This window comes from Stegostoma tigrinum, chromosome 24 (genome assembly GCF_030684315.1).
Source record: "Stegostoma tigrinum isolate sSteTig4 chromosome 24, sSteTig4.hap1, whole genome shotgun sequence".
Taxonomy (NCBI): Eukaryota; Metazoa; Chordata; class Chondrichthyes; order Orectolobiformes; family Stegostomatidae; genus Stegostoma; species Stegostoma tigrinum.
The window spans coordinates 12,968,968-12,982,520 of record NC_081377.1 but is presented as its reverse complement, the minus strand read 5'-3'; the positions used below and the strand labels follow the sequence as shown (position 1 = coordinate 12,982,520).

Here is a 13,553-nt window from a genome sequence, read left to right as displayed (position 1 = left end):
AAAGGACCTCTCCTGTTATTTATTCTTTGTCGGATCTGCAGCCTGAACTCACATTTCTACTCAGCTTCATTGGACACTAAAAACCATAAGTACAGTAAACTTATTGGTGCCTGCCACCTAAAACGGTATTCCTCCACCCTCCCAAATCCTCAGCCATACCCAGGGCCTTCCCCACAATGTGCCTGCCGCCGTTGGCATGAGGCCACTGTCGGAGAACCCACAGATGACATCACATCTGCCACCGCTGGGTACACCACTTCAGGGACAGCGAAGGCCATCGCTGCTGAAGACACCACCTCCATTTCCGAGACTAACACCGCAAACATGACCGTCACCGCTGCTGCCACCACCTACCCCGCTCCGCCCACTGCCAACGCTGCTCCGCCCATCACGAGCACAGACACAACTCCGTCCACCGCTGATGCCAACGCAACCCCGCCCATCACCAATGCCGAGATCGCTCTGCCCACGGCCTCCACAGCCAGCAGCTACAGAGGAAACAGCCACGCTGAGCCCTGCTGAGTCATCACCATCCCCCCAGACCTCCCCCTGACTGAGGACGAATAGTCAGTCCTCATTAAGAGGCTCACCATTGTCCCCCTCCACCCACACATAACGAATACTGGTCATGTTGGACAATGAGCAATTTTTCCGCTGCCTACGCCTTCACGCTTACTTCTCTAACCATGAGCCTAACCCTCCCTTTACTGATCCCTTCTCCCACCTCCAACACAAGCCCTCCTCCTGGACACCATCCCCAGGCCTCCTATCCTCCCTCGACCTCTTCATCGCCAACTTCCGTCCAGAAATCAATTGCCTCAACCTCTCTACCCTTCTCATCCACTCCAATCTCTCCCCAGCAGAACGTGCAGCCCTCCGCTCCAATCCTAACCTCACGATAAAACCCGTGGACAAGGGAGGTGCAGTTGTAGTATGGTCCACTGACCTCTACTTCACTGAGGCCAGACGCCAACCCTCTGACACCTCCTCCTAACGTCCCCTGGATCATGACCCCATCCCCGAGCACCAAACCATCATCTCCCAAACCATCCCCACAACCTCATCACCTCAGATGACCTCCCACCCAGCCTCCAACCTCATCATTCCCCAACACTGCATCGCCCGCTTCTTTCTCCTTCCCAAAATCCACAAATCTGACTGTCCTGGTCGACGCATTGTCTCCGCCTGCTCCTGCCCCACTGAACTCATCTCCACCCATCTCGACTCTATTTTCTCCCCCTTGGTCCAGGAACTCCCTTCCTATGTCCATGACACCATCCATGCCCTCCACCTCCTCCAGAACTCCCAATTCCTTGGTCCCCAACACCTCATTTTTACTATGGACGTCCAGTCCCTATACACCTGCATTCCCCATGCAGGTGGCCTAAAGGCCCTCCGCTTCTTCCGGTCCCGCAGGCCCGAACAGTCCTCCTTCACTGACACCCTCATCCGCCTGGCCGAACTCGTCCTCACCCTTAACAACTTCTCTTTCAATTCCTCCCACTTCCTAAGACAAAGGGGGTAGCCATGGGTACCAGCATCGGCCCAAGCTATGCCTGCCTCTTTGTTGGTTATTTGGAACAATCCATCTTCCGTACCTACCCTGGCCCTAAACCCCACTTCTTCCTCCATTACATTGATGACGGTATCAGCACGCCTCATGCTCCCACGAGAAGCCTGAATAGTTCGCCCACTTCACCAACACCTTCCACCCAACCTTAAGTTCACCTGGACCATCTCTAACACCTCTCTCACCTTCCTGGACCTCTATGTCTCCATCTCGGGCAACCAACTAGAAACTGATATCCATTTCAAGTCCACCGACTCCCACAGCTACCTGGAATACACCTCCTCCCGCCCACATTCCTGCAAAAATGCCATCCCCTATTCCCAATTCCTTCGCCTCCGCCGCATCTACTCCTAGGATGAGGCATTCCACTCCCGTACATCTCTGATGTCCTCGTTTTTCAAGGACTGCAACATCCACCCTGCAGTGATCAAGAGTGTCATCAACAGTGTCTCCCACATTTCCTACAACTCATCCCTCACATCCCATCCCTGCAATAACAACCAAAACAGAATCCCCCTCGTCCTCACGTACCACCCCTCCAACCTCTGGATCCAACGCATCATCCTCCGACACTTCCGCCATCTACAATCCGACCCCTCTACAAAAGACATTTTTCCCTCCCCACACTTGTCTGCGTTCCAGAGGGACCACTCTCTCCGTGACCACCTTGTCTGCTCCACACTCTCCTCTAGCCACACCACACCTGGAACTGCAGGAAGTGCTACACCTGTCCCCACACATCGTCCCTCACCACCATCCCAGGCCCCAAGAAGATTTTCCACATCAAGCAGAGGTTCACCTGCACATCTGCCAATGTGGTATACTGCATCCACTGTACCCGTTGCGGCCTCCCCTACATTGGGGAAACTAAGTTGATGCTTGGTCTCTGCTTTGCAGAACACATACACTCAGTTCACAATAAACAACTGCACCTCCCAGTCACGAACCATTTCAACTCCCCCTCCCATTCCTCAGATGACATGTCCATCCTGGGCCTCCTGCAGCCCCACAATGATGCCAAGAACGGCAACTCATATTCAGCTTGGGAACCCTGCAGCCCAATGGTATCAATGTGGATTTCACAAGCTTCAAAATCTCCCCTCCCCTTACCACATCCCAAAGCTAGCCCAGCTCGTCCCCACCTCCCTAACCTGTCTTTCCTTCCACCTATCCCCTCCTTCTACCTCATGCCACACCCCCATTACCCATGTTCTGCTAACCTCATCCCGCCCCCTTGACATGTCCATCCTCCCTGGACTGACCTATCTCCTCCCCACCTCCCCACCCACACTCACCTCTACAGGCTCCATCCTCGCCTCTTTGGCCTTTCTGTCTCCTCTCCACCTATCTTCTCCGCTACCCATTTTCAATCCACCTCCCCCTCTCTCCCTATTTATTGCAGAACCCCCTTCCCCTCCCCCATTTCTGAAGAAGGGTCTAGGCCTGAAACGTCAGCTTTCCTGCTCCTCTGATGCTGCATGGCCTGCTGTGTTCATCCAGCTCTACACCTTGTTACCTTATGTGAGGTATGTTTTCTTATGTCACTCCTGGTCAGCCTTGCCCTTGGTCTTATAATCCAGGCTAATGGTAATATTGGACAAGCTAGATCCTCGAGGGAGGCCTGGGTTTATAATCCACTAGTTTTATCTTTTTTCTAAAGGGCTGCCAGTGTACTTTTTGATTAAACAACATACAGATTTGTTACATTGAAAAGAAAGAAATATCCCATTACATGATACATGAATTATTGGAATGAATGCATTATAAATAGGCAAAAGCAAGACTTAACCCTTTTATCCCAACAACAAACTTACATACACTCAAAACTTGGTTAATGATTACTTCTTGCTACATGCTAATAGTGATAGTTCAGCTGGAATGGCTGTAAGTAATTTACATTTGGTGCTGTCCCAAATGTCTCTCCCAAAGACCCTTAAACAGCATATGTTAACTCAGCTCAATATTACTACCAGACATGTGTTCTTTAAGGTGTTTCTGGGCACACTTCTATCTCTGTCTCTGTCTCTGTCTCTGTCTCTCTCTGAAAAGCTCAAGGCAACAAATACTGTCCTGGGGATTTGTTAACTCTTTAACTAATAACGTATGATTTCTTGGAGATTCTCATGCTCACTAGTGTAAATGGCTTTCTCAAACTTTCTTAAAAAATCAGACCTTCACAGAACTGAAAAGTAATTTTTTTCCCTACCTTAACACGTACGCTTCTCAATAATATTAATAATATTCTTATGTGCCTTTATTCCTTTGCTTGAGTTTATTTTCCCCTGCTCTTCATTCTCCCACCACAGGACTTGTTCCTCTCTGATTATACTATCAATTCCTTCAATCATCTTAGACTCATTAAATATAACACAGGGCAGCACAGTGGCTCAGTGGTTAGCACTGCTGCCTCACAGCACCAGGGACCTGAGTTTGACTCTACCCTCAGGTCACTGTCTGTGTGGAGTTTGCACATTCTCCCTTTGCCTGTGTGGGTTTTTACCAGGTGATCTGGTTTCCTCCCACAATCTAAAATGTGCAGTTTAGGTGGATTGCCATGCTAAATTGCCCATAATGTCAAGGAATGTGCAGACTAGGTGCATTAGCCATGGTAAAAACAGGGTTTCAGGGGAAGGGTAAGGGAGTGTGTTTGGATGGGATGCTCTTTGAGAGGTTGGTGTGAACTCAAGGGGCAGAATTGTCTGCTTCCACATTGTAGGGATTCAATTCTAACACTTCCGAATCTCTTATATTCAAGAAAAATCAAGCCCACACTATACTTCCCATCTTCAAATTTTAACCCCATTAGCCCCAGAATCATGCAGTTCAATCTATGTTGTACCCCATTCATTGCCAACATATCCTTCCTATGGTACAGTGCCCAGATCTGAACGCAATACTCCAAACCGTATCTATTTTGCATTCATTGCAACTATAACACAACTTCTTTTGTGCTCCAACCCTCTTTAAATGAAAGAAAAACACAACAAATGCCTAAAACCAGCTTTGCTTACTGGAATCCTGCTGTGGGTTCATGTAACATAGTGGTGCAACAATGACATGGTTTCTAAAGGGCCACATTTGATATATTGTATAGTGTATAGATCCCCTTGTTTAAGGATGGGTGCAAATGCAATGGATGTAATTCAAAGATTATTTCTGGATAGGTGAGTTGGCTTATGAGGAAAGGATGGATAGAGTAGAATTGTCTTCAGTAGACCTTCTAAGAGTAAAAGACAACTTCTCTGAAACATAGAGGATCCTGATTGGGAGAGTCTTGACAAGGTGCATTCTAGAATCTCCCTCTTGGAGTTAGAGTTAAAATTAAGTAAGTTTAAGTGAGAGATAAGAAGATTATATTTTTTCTCACAGAAACTTATGATACTTTGAAGAGACTCTCCATCAAGATTCAGTTGAAGCAAAGTCTTTGAATAGTCTAAAACAGAGGTTGATAGATTCTTGATATGCAAGGAGATTAAATATCAATAGAAATAGGCCAAGAATGCAGATTTGAGGTTTCGATCAGATCATCCATGATCTTATTGCATTCAAAGCAGGCTTGAAGAGCCAACTATTTCCTGATCCTAATTTGTTTCTTCATATGCTTGTAAGTTTTTAAATAATTGGATTGGCTTCTGTTTTTGGTAGGGCTTAGGCCCAAAACGTCAGCTTTTGTGCTCCTGAGGTGCTGCTTGGCCTGCTGTGTTCATCCAGCTCCACACTTTGTTATCATGTAAAAATTCAAGGTTTTTTGGATGAGTTGCAAATAATTTATCTTCTCTACTCTTTGGTTAAAGTTTGAAAATATTGTTTGTTATTGCTTTATTTGTTTGTTCATTTAGTATTGTTAATGAATATATTTGGCATTTTCAGCGTAAAATGAATTCCAACATTAGGATACAATGCTAATCAATAAAATAGGAGATGATTTCGCAGAGTATCTAAACGAGACTCTCTGTTCATTATCCTTGGGCTATTGGACTATTTCGCCTAGCCATACAGACAAGTGGAAACTTTCTTGAGGCTATCGGGAACTTAGTTCAACCATCACTGAAACCTGAGACACAGAATTTGAGATGAAGTAAAATAAAAAGGTAAAAGAATCAAAAATTGTAACCATCCTCAGAAAGTCTAACGTTTATAAGGGGATCAATAACTTCTAATGTTTCAAACAGTTTTGTGTGAACTGGTACACAGGCATGTAAAATAGAAACATAAACCTGGTATGGTTTATCCAGAAATGAATTGCAAATGTTAGTGAAAAAGGATTTAGGAATTGAGAGTTATTTTGCCAATGATAGTTAGAGCAAGGTTTTATGCGTGTGATGAGCCAATGTGTAGAAGATATTCTTGACCACAGTGGAAAAAAAACAGATTGCCTGAATAATTGGTCTCAGGTGCATCAAATGGTATCAGCTTGAAGAACGTTTTATTAAGAAAATCATATGCCCCTTGGAAATGGTTCATAGAAAGTATTTGGAATGGGTTAAATCATGAATTGGCAGCCTGAATGTGTCAGTGTAAACCCACAAGCTATTTCCCATCTTCAACATTATCCCTCCTTTACTTACAAATTCACACAATTTCCATGTTAACTTTACTCCAGAATAGCAATAACAATTTAGAGAATTCAAACTCAGAGAAACAAATCCAGTGTGGAACAAATTAAAGCAGAGATAGTAGGAATTGCCAGTGCTGGAGAATCTGAAATAACACAGTGTAGAGCTGGATGAACACAGTAGGCCAAGCAGTATTAGAGGAACAGGAAAGCTGACGTTTTGGGTCGAGACTACATTCTACACTGAAGAAGGGTCTTGACCCGAAACGTCAGCTCTCCTGCTCCTCTGATGCTGCTTGGCCTGCTGTGTTCATCCAGCTCTACACCGTGTTATCTCTGGAACAAATTAAACCTCATTTTGCCATAAAAATCAATTTACTCAGTGATGAAAGAATCACTTTTACTTTGGAAGTTTCTTTCAGACAAGAAGCATCACATTTTCTTTTTATCTGTAAATCAATCAAATCAACTAAAATGAACAAGGACAAGTTCATCATCTTTACAGCAGAGAGAGACCACAGTTTCTCATACTTGCTAATGTAGGAGAATGAAGCATTTTCTTAGATGCTACAACTATAAACCAAAACAATTGAAACCAGCTGAAAAATATTGATCAGGTTTCAAGCATTAATTTTTATAGGGCTCAAGTAACACAAGTGAATATTTTCATCTCTAATCAGAACCTAATCATTAAGAGAACAGGCAATAATATTACATGAGATTAAGGAAAGTAAGAAAATGAAGTATTTTGACTCTGTATAGAAATGAGTTATGTGACATCATTATTATTTTTAATCTAATCAGAATCTGATCGTGAGTAAATCTCAAGATGGATGAGGATTTGACATTGGCAGTGAAATTGAAGAGTGGGTTGAAGTCTAGGATTTCACATTTTGGAAATGGCCATAATCTAGATTTGCACAGTATTGGTTCAAACCATCAGTTGTCAACTCATTTCTGGATTTTATTCAGGTCTTACTGTAGCCTGACCTGGGCTTCCTCATTATTGAAGAAGCTGTGAATGGGGCTGAAGATTATAAAATTATCAATGAATGTCCCCCCTCCCATTATCATACAGCAAAGTTCTTAAGTGAATCAGCTGAGAATGGTTTAGCTGCAGAAACTTCCCTTAGGAACTCTAGTCATAGTTGGCCCTCTAAGAGCCACATCCATCTACACCTTCTGCCAAATATGACTCCAGCCACTGTAAGACTTTCTTTTTCACATCCTTCTTCTATGTAGCGATTGCAAATATGGCTAGTTTTGGTGTTAAAAGAGAAACTAAGTCAAAATGTCTCACAAAACAAGAGCTGTTGAAAGCCTAGAAATGAATTAATAAGCACCATAGTTAATCTAATGTGGGCTGACATTTGTTCGGTAAGAGAATTGTCCTATGTCAATTTTTCCAATAACACCAAAGAAAGAGAATGAAATGGAAGAATGTGAAAAGTTAATTCTATTTTTTATTAAAATCTGTTCATGAGATGTGTTTCGCCTTGGCTGGGCCATCATTTGTTGTCCTTCCTGGCTGCCCTTGAGAAGGTGACGGTGAGCTATCTTCTTAAATTGCTACAATCCATTTTGGTAGACCCACAATGCCATTAGGGAAAGATCCACACAGTTTTGATTCAATGGCATTGAGTGAACAGTGACACACTTCAGACTCTGGATGCTGAATGGCTTAATGGGAACCTTGCAGGCAATGATGTTCCCATGTTTGTACTTTTCTTGTCCTTCTAGATGATAGCAGTCATGGGTTTGAATGGTGCTGTCTGAGGAGTTTTGGTGAATTTCTTCGTTGCATCTTGTGGATGTTGCACATTGTTGCTACTGAATATTGGTGGTGAAGGGAATGAATGTCTGTGGATTTGGTGACAATCAAGTGGGATGCTTTGGCATGGTTGGGTGTCAAGCTTCTTGACTGTTGCATTCATCCAGGCAAGTATTCCATCACAGTCCTGGCTTATCCTTGTAGAAAATGGATAAATTTTGAGAAGTCAGGAGGATTACTTTCTGCAGTTTTCTAAGCATCCAACTTGCTCTGGTAGCCACTATATTTATACAGCTAACCCAGTTCAATTTCTAAACAATGGTAAGCCCTCGGATGTTGAAAGTGGGTGATTCAGTGACCTTAATATTATTGAACATCAAGAGACGATGGTTAGATTCTCTCTTGACTTAAATGGCATTTAAAGATTTTAAAATGGGCATCAAATTAAGGCTAACCCCAGTGATATGACTTTTACTACAACAATATGTAGTAGAGTGTGAATTCCATGAAAATCCTAGTGACTGCATTCTGGAGATGTTCAGTCAGGCTGCTGCAATATTATTGTGTTCAGAATACACTTTAGGAGAAGCAAAGACTAAAGATGGTCAAATATACCTGGTTCCACTGAACTGCACAGCAGGAAATGTTTAAGCTATTTAATAGAGGAACTTATTCCCAATGTGAATTATTGAGATTGTTGTACTAAAAAAAATGAAGTTGATTTTACTATCAAGTAAATGGCACTGAATTGGTTTTATATTGTAAAGGTTAATGCAGTGTAACTTTACTGCTGGCATCTGGATTCCAAACCATCCCAAACTACACAATAAATATTTATTTTTCTTGCTGATGGCTTGAAGGGATTTACATGCGGTCTCAGCAGGTGCAAAATTTATGACAGGTTAGTGGTAACTATGAGTAAATTGACAATGTTACTTAGTGTAGATAAGAATAGTTCATGCCGAGATGGAATATTTGCAAATCTGCACTTCTGTGTTACCTGAGAAATGGATGGAGCAACATTCAGCATCAAATTCATTGATAATAGATGTTCAAAAGTGAAATGACTCAAGTCTCTGTGCTGATATTTCTGATATTTGTTAAACATGACATTCATTGTGAAATCTCTACCCCACACCTGGACCATCCTTTGATTCATGATCCCAGTGTGGACTGACTTTGATATGGGTTGGAGTTTTTTGACAAACATTAGTGCCATAGAAATGTGCAAAAATGAAAACACCACCAAGGAAAATCAATGGCATCATGGTAGCCCCACATGCGTGAAAACTGGAACATTGAGGAGCATCTTTCTGCCCTCTTGGGTAGCAACATCTCCTCCTGGAAACGATGAGTAGAGTGTGAATAAAACTGTATACAGTTGCCCAATTCACATTTTGAGGTCTGCACCTTATACAGATTAACTAAGATTTTCAAGAAATACATTTTTAAGTTCCATGATGCCAATGGCCTTAATGTGAAATGCCATGATTAATAATCTTTATTTAAAAAAATAGGTTCTGTAATAAAGGTGGAACTGTTTTAATCAAATTATATCTAAATAGCAAATTGGCTTTTGATATTGTTTCACATCTGGAATGGAAGAGACAGCTGAAATATATTTGGCAGCGTCCTACAGGAACAAGAGTCTGGCAGCAGAAATAAACTTAGAGTCACATTAAAGACTGAGTGTAAGTTATAAGTAATTATTACTAGAACGTTGTTCTCAGTATTACTTCTTTCTTGAGCAAAGCAGCACCAAAGTGCTTTCATTCCAGATATTTTGCCAGCTGTGTTTCGATTTTGACAGTACGCAGAGGAACATTTGTGCAGGCTCACTTACTCCACCCAAAACCAGCAAGCCTGGCACTGTGGTAAAACAAACCCATGTTACAGAACATTGAGGGATATTTCAATGATTATTTTGAATTGCCATGAATCAAATATTAAACACAAATGTTAATCACAAATTTTATATGGAAAAATCTATACTTTGATTCTGATTTAAATACGCTGGATAGCATCCTGACATTATCAGAATAATCAGAGGCATCCCGGGGTGTTACCTTAAGAACTATAAGAGAGTGGAGCAGAAGTATGCCATTCAGTCCATTGAATCTGCTTTACCATTCAATGAGATCATGGCTGATCTAGAAATAGGCAGCTCCACTTTCCTGTCTTTTCCCTAAAACCCTTGATTCCTTTCCTGATTAGAAATCAACCTATATCAACCTTGGAAAATACTTAATGTCCCAGCCTCTATACCCTGTGCACAAGAGATTCATTACTGTCTGAGAGATGAAATTTCACCTTATCACTATTCTAATTATTCAGTATCCATCCCATCCCCTCTTTGCCTGATCCAGCTGTACAGAGCACAGTATACTAGGATTATGCAACACACCCTGTCCAGAGAGAACTGCACACCACCCACTCCCCTCCCCACGACTGATGAAAGCAGTAAAACCAATTTTTAGCTGATCAATCAACTACTCCATGATGAGGAAGAATGGACTGTGTTGTATCTACACTCTTGCCTCAGCGAGGGAGTTGCGTCATGGAGTCATCTGCAAAGATCACTAAGGGTACAACTTGTCTCCCATTAGCCATCCTTGGAGATGAAGAAGACACAAGGCAGTTTTTAATTATATACGCAATCATGTCTTTTTGGACTTCTAAAGTATGGTATATGCTATCAAGGAGATATGTAGATATTTTAAAACAACCTGTTCAAACTTATTATGACTTACCTCTGTTGCTCCTAAATGTGTTCAGAGCAAGTGGGACTTGGACCCAGGTTTCTGACCCAAAAATAGAGCCACTAACACTGTACCAAAAGGGCCCCCTCACAGATGACTTCTACATTGATGAAATGGAAAACCTTTCTGTTCATGATCTCATGCCACGTTATGATATTCAGCTTTCAACACAACGTATGGCCAATCTATGACAACTTGCTTCTTTTGGGAAGCAGCTATGCTGGAAACGCCAGGCTGCAGATCTGCCCTCTTCTTGGGGAAATGAGCTGAAGCCGTGGGATCTGGAATAAATTGTATCATTAGCAATGTTTACATACTTGTAGGACAAGGATTAAGAGATGTCACATAGGTTCCCAGTGGAGCCTAAGATTCAGCCAATTTCATAAAAATGTAGCATAGTTCTTACCATGATGGCCAAAGGGAGAGGATAACCATCCATCCTTTTATCTCTTACTCCAGCAGTTACTCGTTCTGCGATGGTGCTCCAAGACATTTGCAGTCAGTGATGACATTCCGTCTTGTTCATCTGGAGATAATAGCATGGATGATAAGAGTCTCTTGTCTCTCCTGCACACCCTGAGGGGAACAACACTGGCAATCTCTTCATTTGAAGGCTGTTCAGCAACACTTGCTGGAGCGTTTAATCCTCTTTAGTTTTTCTGTGTCTGGTTGGAGCCATCAGTTACAGTTCCTATTAACCTGCGTGAGAAACATCAGAAACAGAACACGTCCTTAGTAATGTGAACATTCAGTGTTTACATTACACACAAATGACTGTTTAATATAGTCCTCTATAAAGTGTGACATGGGAGACAAGGAACAGAACAAAGTACTGAAGAACAGCCCTTTGTCCCACCAAGACAGTGCTAACACGATTTCCAAACTATAAACTTTTTGCATCTACACAGTCCACAACCCTCTATTCCCTGCCTATTGACTTACCTGTCAAGATGTTACTTAAATGTTACTATAGTATCTGTCTCTACCAACTCCTCTAGCAGAGCATTCCAGGCACTTATGAATCTTTGTGTAAAACACATGCCTCTCACATCTCCTTTAAACATTCCTCATTTTATCTTAAAGCTATATCCGCTACTAATTGACATTTTGACCCTAGGAAAAGGACTCCAATGAATATTCTATCAATGCCTCTCAAACTTCTATCAGGCCACCCTTCATTCTTCGAAGTTTAAGTGAAAACAAACCAAACTTATTCATTCTCTCATCATATCTACTATCCTCCAAAACAGGCAACATCCTGGTAAACCATTTCTGTACCTTCTCTGAGAGATAGTAGGAACTGCCGATGCTGGAGAATCTGAGATAACGTGTAGAGCTGGATGAACACAGTAGGCCAGGCAGCATCAGAGGAGCAGGAAAGCTGACATTTCGGGCCTGGATCCTTCTTCAGAAAAATGATTAAAGCTCTACACCTGTTATCTCTGTCCTTCTAAGCTACCCAGTATCCTGATATTCCTTAAATATTCCCTCATCTTGTTACTTCTTCCAAAGTGCATCACCTCCCAATTATCAGTGTTCAATACCTTCTGACTGTCCAGCTGACCAACCCATCTATATCTTTCTACAACTAACTACCAAATTCTTCACTATTAACTACTCAGCCAATCTTAGTGTCATGTGTAAATCTGCTGAACAATTCCCCACTTTTTCAACTATTTCATTTATGTATGCAACAAACAATGAGGGTCCCAGTTCTGATCCTTGTGGTTCACTGCTGGACACTGGCCTCCAGTCACTCATACAGCCTTCTACCACTTCCCTTTGTTTCATATTACTAAACCAGTTTCTGATCTACCTTGCCAAATATCCCTCAATTCTATGTGCTTAAACTTTCTCAACCAGTCTCCCATGTGGGATCTTGTCAAAAGCTTTGCAAAAGTCCATATAAATTGTATCAACTGAACTTCCCTCATCCACATCCTTGATCACATTTTCAAAAAGTTCAAACAAATTTGTTAAGCATGATGTCCTTCTGACAAGCCATAACTCATGCCTTTTTAGGTGCATATTAATTCGCTCCTTCAGAATTTTCTTCAATAGTTTCTCTGCAACTAATGTGAGACTCATAGGTCTGTAATTTCCTCGTTCATCTCTACCACCCCTCTTAAACGACATTAGTCATCTGACACTTCCCCTGTGGCCAGAGAAGTAGTAAAATTTGTGTCAGAGTCCCTGCAATTTCCTGCCTCACCTCCGTCAGCAGCCTGGGATGCAATTCATCCATGTGGAGGGGATTTGTCTGTTTTTAAGACCAACAGAGCCTCCAGTGCCTCCCCATTTCCTTTGCCAAACTGTGTAAATTCCTCGCAGTCCCTTTTCCTGAGTTCTGTCCCCATGTTCTCCATTTCCACTCTGAAGACTGAAGAGGACTATTCAATCAAAAATCTTTCCAATATTTTGCAGCTTCACACACAGGTTGGCCCCTTGGTCTTGAATGCACCTTACTGTTTTCTTGGCTATCCTCTTTCCTTTAATGCATTTATAAAATGCTTTAGGATTCTTCCTAATCCTGTTCACAAGTCCTTTTACATGGCCCCTTTTTGCTGTTCTAATTGTTTTCTTAAGTACTGTCCTGCACTTCCTGTATTCCCCGGGGGAGCAGCTGAATTGCTCCCTTTGGATTTGCTAAAATCCCTCCTCTTCTTCTTTACTCTGGCCTTAATTGTCCTAGACATTCAGGGTTCTCTGAACTTAATGCTCCTACATTTCCCTCTTAAGGGTACAAGTTGGACATGTACTCTTCCCCAGCTCCTTTTTGAATGCTCCCCCAAGCTCCCATCTCCATTGTTCTATTGTATATTTACATGCTCGGAGCTGTTCCCAATCTACTGCGGCCAGATCCTGCTTTACTTTAGCAAAATCCCCAGAACCAGATCC

At 42.3% G+C, this 13,553-nt stretch overlaps 1 long non-coding RNA gene across 2 annotated transcripts in view; it reads left to right on the top strand.

The window, feature by feature from the left end:
• LOC125464897 (uncharacterized) overlaps positions 1-13,553 on the top strand; it is a 147,678-nt gene that overhangs the window by 111,263 nt on the left and 22,862 nt on the right. The window lies entirely within an intron of this gene.